We start from the raw sequence: 12,555 nt of genomic DNA on the forward strand, positions 1-12,555 counted from the left end.
TATCAACACAGGACAGAACACGAAACAATGGGTATAAATTGGATAAGTTTAGATTTAGGAAAGACTTGGGTAAATACTGGTTCAGTAACAGGGTTGTAGATTTGTGGAACCAATTGCCGCGTAACGTGGTGGAGGTGGTGTCCCTCGATTGTTTCAAGCGCGGGTTGGACAAGTATATGAGTGGGATTGGGTGGTTATAGAATAGGAGCTGCCTCGTATGGGCCAATAGGCCTTCTGCAGTTACCTTTGTTCTTATGTTCATTTCACATCCTGTTTTACTTTCAATTACACATCCTGTTTCACCATCATCTTCTCCCCGTCTACCCTCCATAGCCAATTTTTCCAATGCTTCAATCCTCTTGTCTAATTTTTTAGATATTCCAAAATTTGATTACCAACCTCAGAGTTGACCATATTCTCCAGAACCTTGTCCTCACAAGGTTTCAGGTTTTCAACTGCATTACCTACTTTCCCTAGGCTCACCTTAATTATCTCCGTTCCTTTCTCCCCCACATTGTTCATAGGGGCTGTCGTTGGCTTCCAGCTGTTTCCTCCATGTTCCTGCTGCACAATATTTCCTTTCTTCGAGGATACATCTATCATGCTTGTAGGACCCGTCCTAGTCTCTCTCAGATTAGGCTTCATGCGGCATAAATAGGAACCAGCATTGTGGCTGCCTCGACAATTGCAACAAAATGGGACGATTTTTTTCACTTTTTTCAATTTTGACTCTACACTCTTGCGAGTCGTGTTTCTTACCACAATACCGACACCTGGGGTCAAACGGGTATTGCCATGCCATATGTCCCCAACGTGGACACTTCATGCATAATATGGGCTCCTCAATATATTTTGCAACTTTCCTTTAGCCTAGTCCTTGCACAAAAATTCTTTCCGGAGCCTCACCCTTTATCAAGGTAACAACCTGGCTTTGTCACCACGAACACTGTTCCTCTTTGCCCATACAACACTATCATTGTTGAGAAGAAGACAATCAGGATCCAAATAAGTTGGATACTTAAAACAATGACCTTGGTGTGCACAATACCTTCTTCCGGAGTAACCATCACAATGTTCTCAAAACCAACCGTCGTTAGGCGTTCCACGGCCTTTTCTGACCCAACTGTTATGTAGGGCCGGTGAAGACCCTCCTTGAAGAGTGGTTCATATTCCAAACACTCCTCAGCCAGACGTACCGTCCACTCCAGTTTTTGATGGAAGTTCATTTGGCATGTTGTAGAGAACAACAGCCACTTCCTTCTATTATTCTTCGTGTCTTGCGTCCTACTGGGTAGGGTTGCCTGTTGAGAGTTCCTGGGAGTTTGTACCACTGGTGTCTCCTGTCGTGGATCACAGCAATTTTTCTGTTTCTTTTTCATGTCCTGTCCACTATCACTGTCTCGCTGTCTATGAAAACTACGCCGTTTCTTCCTGGACATTGCAACTTGGTACGGCCTGATTGATGATTGATGAAGATTAAGCCACCCAAAAGGTGGCACGGGCATGAATAGCCCGTAAGTGGTGGCCCTTTTGAGCCATTACCAGTATCAATAGATGATACTGGAGATCTGTGGAGGTGCGACTGTACCCTCGTGACGGGAGATGTCACGCAGGGTGACGTGGTACGGCCTGGTATCACCCTGTACTTGAGAGTCATCCTCACTCTCACAATCGACAGTCCCAGTACAGGATTGTCCATCACTGAGGCAGACTACCTCTGCCATTTTCCCAACACGCAGATACACAGTACAAATGTAGCAGTTGAGCACAATTTCACAATATCCATGAGCGCCTACACTGCGACCGCACACGACCGCAGGCCGGTCCGGACTGTTAAGTATTTCATAAGTTACTCCATCCTCCCTAGGGGCGGTAGATTTTCCAACTTTAATCGCCGTTATTAGTTCTTCTCTGGTAATACCTGTACAAGTGACATATCACCACTGTTACCTGCTGTAAGTATAAAATCCTTTCTTAGATCTTTCCAAGAATCTAATGACTCTCGTTACAGCGGATAATGAACTAAGTTTGGCAGCTTCCGCCCATTTATTTACGAGACCATTTGCAATTCCTTGCGGATCAGGATGTGCAACAAAATTATGCTTTTTATCCCTTACTTTAATTACGTCTTGCCAGATTTCCTTCAAGTTTCTGTTACTCCCAACTCTCTCTGCAAACTCCTGCCAATACTTGCTCCTAATTTCCTTTCTCTTCTCCCCCACACAGCCTAGCAACTGCCAGTAAATGGGGTGCATAATAAATGAACTGAATTTTTTGTTTTGAAATGTGCATACATGCATACAAAGCTCCAGATTAAACGAAACGTGGCAAAACATAATATGAGTTGAAACAAAATAAAGTGGTGCCGAATGAATTAGTGGGGGGCGTCCCCCCCCCCCTACGTATGGGCAGTTTTCGCGAAGCCCCCCCATCAATTGTATTCTAATTCCATATATGACTAACCATTTTATAGTGAGATGGATATAGTAGGTAAACTCTTGATCTGCGCTCTGATATTAATGAAAAACAAATTCATATTACTATCATCATATAGACTTTCAGGCAGGTACATATAGGCGAGTGAGTAATTATCAAACAAAAGGCGCCAAGCCGGCAAGTACATCTCTAGACAACACACTCATCTCCCGCCTAAATAATATTTAAATGTTATCACGTCTGCAGCCACAGAAACTTTACTCCAGCTTTGCAGCTAGTATATGTTTTAAGTGTATTTGAATAGTCTTTAGCCATGTTTCATTATATTATATGGGTGGCGCTATAGGTATTAAGGAAGGTAGAAGATAAACAATGGTTAGCGAAGTGGTGTCACGGGGTTCCAATAATGTCCTTCGTTATTCCTATTATGAAGAACAAAACACAAAAAAATCAAGCTAGTAAAACAGCAATAGCGCTGTGCTTATTTAATAATTACATGTTGTTTCAAATGAATTAATTTTTTGCAGTTCAATTAAAAAATTAAACCGATAACAATATATTTGCTAAATTTATAAGAGCATTCATGTAGAGTTGCAGCGAGAGAATGGTCGCCTGGGACACTGAACCTCGTGCTAGGAGAATTTAGTGGAATATACCCCTTAACACCAAACTTTAGCTGTGAGGAGTGAAATCAACAAATAGCTTGTGAAGCAGTGGTCCTGGTAAGCACTAGTCAAGTCGTGAACGTTGTAGGTCTAAAGAGAGAGAGAGAGAGAGGCGCGGCGGAGAGCAGTAGGCGGTGGCCTGGACCTCTCAACATGGCGGCGGGGCGGACCTCCTCCTACCTCCTCTCCTCATTGACAACAAATACCATGTATACTTCTTCTATTGATAACTCTTATAACTGGAAAGATGGCCGAGGTACTTATTGATGCACGGCTAGCAGTTACTCTGGGTCGGGGTGTATCGTATAAGTGGAACAAAAGTGCTAAGGAATGAGACACCGTCAACTTCATGATGTTTATTTTCAGAATGTCGACTCATATATTGTTCTCATTCTATTTGATGAGAAATAGCATGCGTCATACGGGCAAGAGATCCACGCAAATGCAGAGCAAGAAACACTGGGGGAAATGTTAGTCTTGGTCGTCTTTAATCAAGTGAACTGTTATTTTTCTAGAATTCTTAAGTACCAGTACTCGAGTGTCTCCTCTTTCGGTTCATCGGCCTAGTTTTGTGTGATTGATAAAGATTAAGCTACCCTAGAGGTGGCACGGGTATGAATAGCCCGTAAAGTTTTGTTTAATTCTACGTTATATATAGTTGATGTTTTGGTATGGCAAGTGGTGCTAATTTTCTGCGTAGATTTTGTAGGTAATCTCATTTAAAGATGCAGGCAAATTTGGCTACGTTTTGCTGGGGTAGTCTTTGCTGGGTTTGTTGGGACAGCTTGCTTGATGGGGTTCTGGGAGTTGTTGTTCTCCCCAAGCCCGGCCCGAGGCCAGGCTAGACTTGTGAGTGCTCGGTCCAGCAGGCTGTTGCTTGGAGCAGCCCGCAGGCCCACATACCAACCACAGCCCGGTTGGTCCGGCACTTCTAAGGTCTGTCGGGGGCCTGCCTAGGCTGTGTCGAGTTCACCTTGGCTAAGGTTTGGGTCAGGTTTGGCTATGCTAGGTTACATTTGATTTTAGGGTAGGTTTGGGTAGGCTATTATTGGGTTTGAGGTAGTATGTAATTAGGTGGGTGGTCATGAAACCCTTTTGGATTAATTACACACAGAAATCACAATTGCGTGATGCATCAAATGAACAAATCCTCAAGGGCAGCGTCTGGGATGCTCTCGGATGCAGGTTTGAATCCTCGTCACGGCCCTTGTGGATTTGTTCCTGTTGGATTAATGTAGTTAATCACTTAACCACTGCACTGCACACCTGGTTTTGACAAAAACTTTTTAGTGCAATTGTCAAGGACAATTTTGTTTTTATAAATATTCGGGTAAATTTAATGTCAAAATGTTTCCAAACTCAACTATTTTCATTTCAAAACACAAAGAGTAATAAAAACATTAAAATATAGCCTAATTAAAAAAACAGCACAACTCTCTGAGCGCTTAAAGGTGCTTTGTGCAGTGAAGTGGTTAATAACATAAACTGGGTAAAATACATATTCAACTTCAAAAATTAAAATACAATTGACCTGCCAGAAGCTTCAAAACATTTCCAGTGTTCAAGTAAATATTAAAATAATGTACTGTTTAATGTGGATTTGCCAGTACAAAAGTACTAGTTCCAGTTCTAAACTAATTGTAATAATGTACAGTACTTAAATTTCCTGTCATTGTGCACTATATTAATTTAGATAATCTAGCTTTTATTCAATATTGTGACTACTCTTACATAGTCATGATAATGATGCTGGTCACTATTTTCACATTGGTCTAAGAAAATAGCAAATGTGAGCATGGTGCCTTTTTAAAACAAAATTTTATTGGGTTCATGGTTATACAAGAGCATACTTTAGTGTCATTCAGTGTGGCATCAGCATAGCCACTGTAATTTAATGTTCTTTGTTTTTCATTTTGTGGTGCCATCTTCACGTAATGCTCTTCTATTTGTCTGCTTGGGAGTCAAGCTTACAAATTGCATGTTATTTGCCTGAAATAGATGCATTGGAAATGTTTACTTCTCAGGTTTAACCACTGTACTGCGCCAACCGAGAAATCTCGTTCCGAGAGCTGTACTTTTTTTTTTTTTTTTTAATTAGGCTATATTTTAATGTTTTCATCACTGTGTGTTTTGAAATGAAAATGGTTGAGTTTGGTAACATTTTGACATTAACTTTACCTGAATACTGTGTTTATAAAAACAAAAATATGTCCTTAACAATTGCACTATGAAGTTTTTGCCAAAAACAGGTGTGCAGTGTAGGGGTTAAGCTAGATAGTGTGGGTTGATGCCGACTAGTATGTTTATGTATAGTAAAAACATAAATATTGGATGCTTCTGATGAGAATTGGCTGGAAAAATTAAATATGCTAGGTAATATTATTTCCTCGTTCTGGAAAAAAATATTGCTGGACACTAGTACGGGTATCACGTTTGCCTTACTACATATATTAACACCAAATCTCTCTCTTTCAGGGCGAATGAACAGTACAGTAGGCCCTCGTGTAACGCAAGAGATGCGTTCCGGGAAAGCCTCGTGCTGCATGATCACGCACATGTGTAACTTGATTATAAAATGGGAAAATGTAGGGATGAATTTGAGATTTCCTTCCCCAAAAAAGATATTTCCCATGTGCCTTTCAATAAACACCTGATTGCTTATTACCAAATACTATACTGTATTGTTACTTCCTAGTCTCAAATATACTATATAAAGTAGATTTGTACACAGTGATGCTGAATGGACATTACATATCATTTTTTAATAGAACATTTTTGGATACAGCAGAACATGTCAGGGTCAGTAATATAAGAATGCAATTCCTTAATGCAAAAAACATTTTGTTTCATGATGCAAAAGAGGAATCCAAACGGGATACTGTAAATTAAAACTTGATGCGCATGTCATGCCGAAAACAAAATTCTTTATTTGAACATCTGCCCTAACTCTCACAAGGCACAGGGTCTACTGTACTGTACAGTATAAAGTTATGCTGGGTTAGGTTAGGTTAGCATTCAATGGTATTCACGCTTGGCCTTGAATGCTTTTCTATTTTTCCATTCTTAGTTCATTTTCTAATGTTTTTTTCATTATTGTGGCTATTTTGGCTGCATGGTGATCATAGCAACTAGTACTGTGATCAGCATGCAGTGAAATTTAATCTACTTACTATTCAGGAGAATATTTGTGTTTTTAGTTATTACATGATTCACTGCACTAGTTGGGGGTGAACATTTCCTTGCTGTACATCCATTTTCAAATTTTCTTCCATTTTTTACGATTATTGCCTGCCTTTTTTATACAAAAACAACATATGTACTGTATTAATAATGTGATGCTCAGATGACAAACTTGGCATAGCTGTAAAAACAAATAAAACGTGTACAAATATTTTCACGTTTTTTTTAGTACAGTACGAAACGTACCTTGCAGTGTGGTTATTTGCCTAGTCACCCATGAGAGGCCAAATTGTGTGTCCTTTCTATGTTAGTGAATGAGTTTGCATACATTATATGCAGTACAATTAGTAGCAAACTATACAAATTAACTCTGATTTAGTATTTCAGAAATGGTGCGGGGTACTGATAGCATACTCCTTTGTCACAGTATAATTTTTCCCCATTTTGATGTTTCTTGCATCCTCCTACTTGACTAATACTTGTAAAATTAATTAATTTTACCAATTAATTTCAAATGATTGCTAAATTATTTTATATTGGATTATTCTTAATATAGTGGATGTGAAGTCTGGTCCAAAATGATTCTTACATGATTGGCTGGAAATTTAAGAGCCAGTTGGTGGAATTAAAATCTTGCATAACAAATCGCCATTCCAGATGATCATATTCCACTCAATCAGGCGTGTGGTGTACTCGAATATGATAGGTTTGTTATGGTTATTTAGCTTGGGCAGTGCTATTTCCTTCTATAGTGAGCCAAACTGCTGGTACTGTATTACTATTTCCGTATGGTAGTCCTAACAATAATAAACCCCAAAAATGTACTTGGGGTTTGCTTTCACTTCCTGCTTCCTCGCTGCGTGCTTCCTCAAAATGAAAATTATATTAAAGGCCCAATTTGATTTTCCAATAAATTACCACTCCCAATTTTTTTTTTTAGCATTTTTTTTTTATAGTAAATGATATACAATAGTACACAATATCAGCATACTCATCCATATAAATAATGGTTTTTGTACATGTGAATAATAATTCTGCAGAAATCCATGCTCATGGTTAATACCATTTTTTCAGCAAGAGACTAACAGTGCACCAACAGCCAGCCCCTGACTATATTGCCACACATTATTAATAAACATCATTGTTCAAGTCTTCAAGTTTAGAAGGTTTCAATGGTTTTGTCACTGCTCTTCGTTTTATTCACACGCTTTATGATCTAATTTGATGTCTGCTCCATTCACTTTTTTTTTTCTCCTTGAACAGCACTAGTACAAATGCCATATACAAATAACTCGGCCTTATTATCAATTGCAAGGAAGTTCCTTATGCCCTTGCCTGATATAGCCATGTTGTTGCCAGACAGAATAGCTTCAACTTACAAAACATTCTATACCAGTATTTGGAAAAAGTCAATGAAAAAGATAAGTAACATCAGTTCAAACTGCACTCACTCATAAAGACTGACCTGTACCTTCATAGTAGATCTGCATACCTCAGAAAAAATGTCTTAACACTTTAGTGCGCGCGACACTCGTGAAAAAAAAAAGCGCCTTGTGCGCGCGGCGTTCTGGGCACTCAAGCGTAAACACAAAAAAAGTGTATAATCTTTTCACGCTCCTAACATCAATTCTCGAGCTACGTTTTTCATTTTGGTATCAATGCGTTGGCAATAAAATTCTCTACAAGATCATATGCATAAAATGTCACCAAAGCATTTGCTATCCCACCACGAAGTAAATAAACACGAAGATGACTCACCGTGACACCCAAACAGGAAGTAAATGTTCATACTCTTTCGTTTGTTGCCAGCCTCACAGTCATCCTACAGCGCTTATTTTGATATCACTGAACTCGCAATAAAATTCCCCACCCAGACATATGCCTATCAATGTCTAATTATGTTCCACACGAGTGTGGGAACTGGGTGAAGCGTTAGCCGTGATTTCAGCAGCGGCGCTGACGACGCAAAGCAAAGCGCTGCATCACTGTTGTGATGCAGCGCTTTGAAAGTTTATACTTATTTCACTGTCCTGACATTATTTCTCGAGCTACGTATTTCATTTTTATAGCAATGTGTTCGCAATAGAAAGTTCTATAAGAACATGGGTAGAATTGGCCAACAGAGCGTCAAATAAATTTGCGGCGAATAAAATCTTACCTCTGGCTGATATATGAAATGCTAGTACAGGGTAGACACATTGGATATTCTCAATAGGAATGCCTTAGTAATTTTTTCTTCTCCCAATATCTAGAATGCCTCGTTATATTCCTGTCCTCGTACACCTTGTATTCATTATAACACTAATTGTTACACTTCCTGTACTTCATACACCTCTCATTTTATCCTGAGATATGCTTGCCTAGGGATACCCCCGTGATTGGCTGTGGTAAAAATACTGTACCTAATTGTATACTCTATTTTTTGTTTAATGTAATAGTTTTTTGTGGGAACTTTTAAGACTAAATTTAATTGCCTGTCAAATTTTAATCATAAAGAAGTGCTGTTTAAATTGATCAAGCTTCTTTAGGTACACTGTTGCTCTCTTGCACTTTTGGATGTGTTAATAAATCTTAAAACAAATTGATTCATTTGTGGTGCTATTAACTAATATGGTAAGGAAATATTATGTTATCTTTATTTCACTTAATGGAAATTTATGATAATGTAGAGGGATTTGATATTTTGAACAAATGGGAGACTGAAACGTGGCAGATAGACGTATGTGTCATGTTTTGTCAATTGTATGTTTGCTGCAAATCATGCTGTGGTATATGGCATATTACCGTATCAGTATACAGTACAGTACTGTACTATGTCACCTCGCTTAAATGGTCTTGCTAACAGGACTGGACCCGTTTTGTTTTACCAAGGATTCCAGTCAACAGTTTTGCTCTTTATTTTTGCAAGTTTTCTTTTCTGATCCCCCAAAAATAGAAGACATCTTTGTTTGTGTATAGATAATGAAATGAGTTATGTTTTAAAATTTGAGTAGACTAGGAATTTTTTTTTTTTTTCCCCCTTTTGACAGAGCTTATTTTTCAATGTTAATTTTTAGTAGGAATGTGGGTGTACAGAACAGTACAACTTAAGTGCATACGAAAGTACCACACTATGCTCCTGAATAAACAATTTATAAACATCCTCATCTAACTATACCTTGGATATATCTAACATTTTCACTTTAAACCATTGGCACTCCTCAGGCTCATTTAATTATTTTTAATCTATTCCTTTTTCCATTGGCATTATACACTTAGCTGCTTTAGCTTTACTACTCTTGATTGATATCTTATCAACTCGCAAATGCAGTAGTTAAATAACTTCTAAAAGCTGTGAAGTGCGGGTATTTTTCAACCAAGTCTGGATGGTCTACCACACTACCTGGTGGTGTGGACACAATTTTCGATCACCAAGAATCTATCATTTTGCCAGTTGATGACCAGACCACACACTAGAATGTGAAGGGATGACGACATTTCGGTCCGTCCTGGACCATTCTCAAGTCGATGAGAATGGTCCAGGACGGACCGAAACGTCGTCATCGCTTCACATTCTAGTGTGTGATCTTGTCATCATACTTTAGCCACGTTATTGTGACTCATTGCCTGCATTTTGCCAGTTCTTTCTGGTCATGCATATACATACATACATACAGAGCCTAAGCTACACTTTCTAACCTCAGAATTGCTTTTAAATACTGTACATGGATGGAGAAATACTAAAGAAATTGTTCATGACTTTTGTTAGACCAAATCTGGAATATGCAGCGGTTGTATGGTGCCCATATCTTAAGCACATCAACAAACTGGAAAAGGTGCAAAGACATGCCCCTAAGTGGTTCCCAGAACTGAAGGACAAGAGCTACAAGGCATTGTAGAGAGGCATTGAGTATGCAAAAACTAGAAGACAGAAGAAAAAGTGTCTATATGATCACTACGTACAAAATAGCAGGAATCAATAATCTTGATAAGGGAAGAATTCCTGAGACCAGGAACTTCAAGGACAAATGGTCATAGACTTAAACTAACGAAACAAAGCTGCCGGAGAAATATAAGAAAATTCACTTTTATAAACATAGGGGTAGACAGTTGGAACAAGTTAGGTGAGGTGGTGGTGGAGGCCAAAACAGTCCGTAATTTCAAAGCGTTATATGATAGAGTGCTGGGAAGACAGGACACCACGAGCGTAGCTCTCATCCTGTAACTACACTTGGGTAATTACATAATGTGCAGCATGCAGAAACCCCACAGTGATAAATGAGAGGGTAACCGCTTAGCGTTTTCAACTCATTTGAACAAAAAATGACTGCACATGATTAATGTGGGGGTACTTGTCCTGCTGAACAAATGAAAAACTATTTTCACCTGTTTAAATACAGATCGGTGTTTTATGTAAACAGAATCCACTGAATTTGGCAATGCCTTTGTCATCACTGACCCAATGAAGAGCACAGTCATGGCGAAGGTGTTGCTGATAACCATTGTACTTATTCAGTAGCCAATGTATATTTTTGTCATTACCATTAAATGAAGACACATTCAATAATGCCCCAATCTACAGTATAAACTATTTTTAGTCCCCTCTAAGTTCTGGCCTAGTGTTAGGTTCTCGGCAACCTGAAAAGTCCTGGCAAGCCCCATATTTTTTAAATCTCTCTGCCTTAGATTCTTTTATTCTCGATTAGCATCTTCACTGATTTCTAGAACATTTTCACTGCTCTCCACCATAGATGGCACTAAATACTTTTCTGGGCTGCCTTTTGATAATTACAGCAACCTGCCCCAAAAATTGCCTTGAAGAACTAGCTGTTTTATGAGACTAAAAAATGGATCATTAACTCCTCAAATGTACTACAGTAATATTGAAATATGAAAGATATCTAAAAAGAATCAATTGTATTAAACATCAAATCTTGGTTTCCATGACTTGCATTGCCGCCCCAGAGGGGGTGAAGATAATTGTCAAGTGAAGCAGGCCCCTGTGGTGCAGTGGTAACACTTACATGTGCTATACGAGAGATTTGGCCTGGGTTCGTATCTTGGCTGAGGAGGATTGATAAGGTGCCTATCCTTAACTCTACACCTCTGTTCACTCAGCAGTGAATGTGAATACAGTACTTGGTTGTTAAATGATTTGGCAGGTCGTATTCCAGAGAAAATTAAGATTAGGGACCTGCTCAAAATGCTATGCATGTTAGTTGGCTTTACAAGAATGTAAGAACTCCGGTATATATATAAAAGAAAATTAAATATATATAATATGGGGGATACATAAGGGATATATATATAATAATGTATAATATACACAGTATATAATTTTGTCAATTAATTTGGTGTACAATACGTACACCAAGTTAATTGAAAATGTCACTATTGCTTTATAAAGAAAATTTGACCCAGAGCATAGAACACTTGTGTTGCCTTGCATAATAATATCGGGTCTTTATTCTCAGCGGTTCCGAAGAAACAAGTTGTCAAATCTTGGGGTGAACAGTGTCTGTCCTCCCCTCTCCCCACCTCCATTGTAAAACATTTCAACAAAATAAAAACAATAAAGAATGCTGACATACCATATAACCATGTACTGTACAGTAACAGTACATGCACCAGATCTTCGTGCTCGACGGTTTCCACAATACGTTCAAGCAAACCAACATTTTGATGGGGTGGCTATTTGAATTTTGGAGCTGTGGGTTTCAAGTACAGTACTGCACTATATGTTATAGGAATATTATTATACAGTATAAAAAAAAATTAGAGGGTGGATGGGTGTAATATAAATAATTCTTATTTTTACTGGTAAATTTCCTTACAAATGATCATCACCGATGGGTCTAGGTCTGCAGATGGTGTAGGCTACTCTGTTGTTTTTCCTGACCACACCTGTGTGTATCGCCTGCCTTTGGAGACTAGCATCTTCATGGCAGAACTTTATGCTAGTCTCTATGCTCTTCGTCTCCTGCTTTCTCACTGTTAATCCTCCTTTGTTGTTGTAGTTGACTCTCGCAATGCACTCATGGCTCTGGAGTCCTTAATCCAATCCATCCGGTGGTCATTGAGATTCAACATTGGCTGTTTCTTACCTCCAGTAGATTTAAGACAGTTGAGTTTTGCTGGGTTCCCAGCCATATTGGTGGCTTTTTAAATGAGCGTGCGAACGCTGCCGCTAAGGAAGCTATCCGCACTTGTCCCATCTCCTGTAAAGGTATTCCTTATTCCGACCTTTACCTAGTTATTCATTCCTGTATCCTTGCCCATTGGCAGAGTTGTTGAT

At 38.9% G+C, this 12,555-nt stretch overlaps 1 protein-coding gene across 5 annotated transcripts in view; it reads left to right on the forward strand.

The window, feature by feature from the left end:
* The first annotated feature begins 3,015 nt into the window (after positions 1–3,015).
* LOC123755892 (uncharacterized) overlaps positions 3,016–12,555 on the forward strand; it is an 86,539-nt gene continuing 76,999 nt past the window's right edge. For 2 of the 5 annotated variants that reach the window (XM_045738818.2, XM_045738817.2), the window contains exon 1: positions 3,016–3,158. The gene's annotated coding sequence lies outside the window, so the exon portion shown is untranslated. Of the gene's footprint in view, positions 3,159–5,576; positions 7,106–12,555 lie in introns of those variants that run through there. The other 3 variants (XM_069300116.1, XM_045738819.2, XR_006772582.2) reach the window with 2 other exon arrangements.

Source organism: Procambarus clarkii, chromosome 43 (genome assembly GCF_040958095.1).
Source record: "Procambarus clarkii isolate CNS0578487 chromosome 43, FALCON_Pclarkii_2.0, whole genome shotgun sequence".
NCBI lineage: Eukaryota > Metazoa > Arthropoda > Malacostraca > Decapoda > Cambaridae > Procambarus > Procambarus clarkii.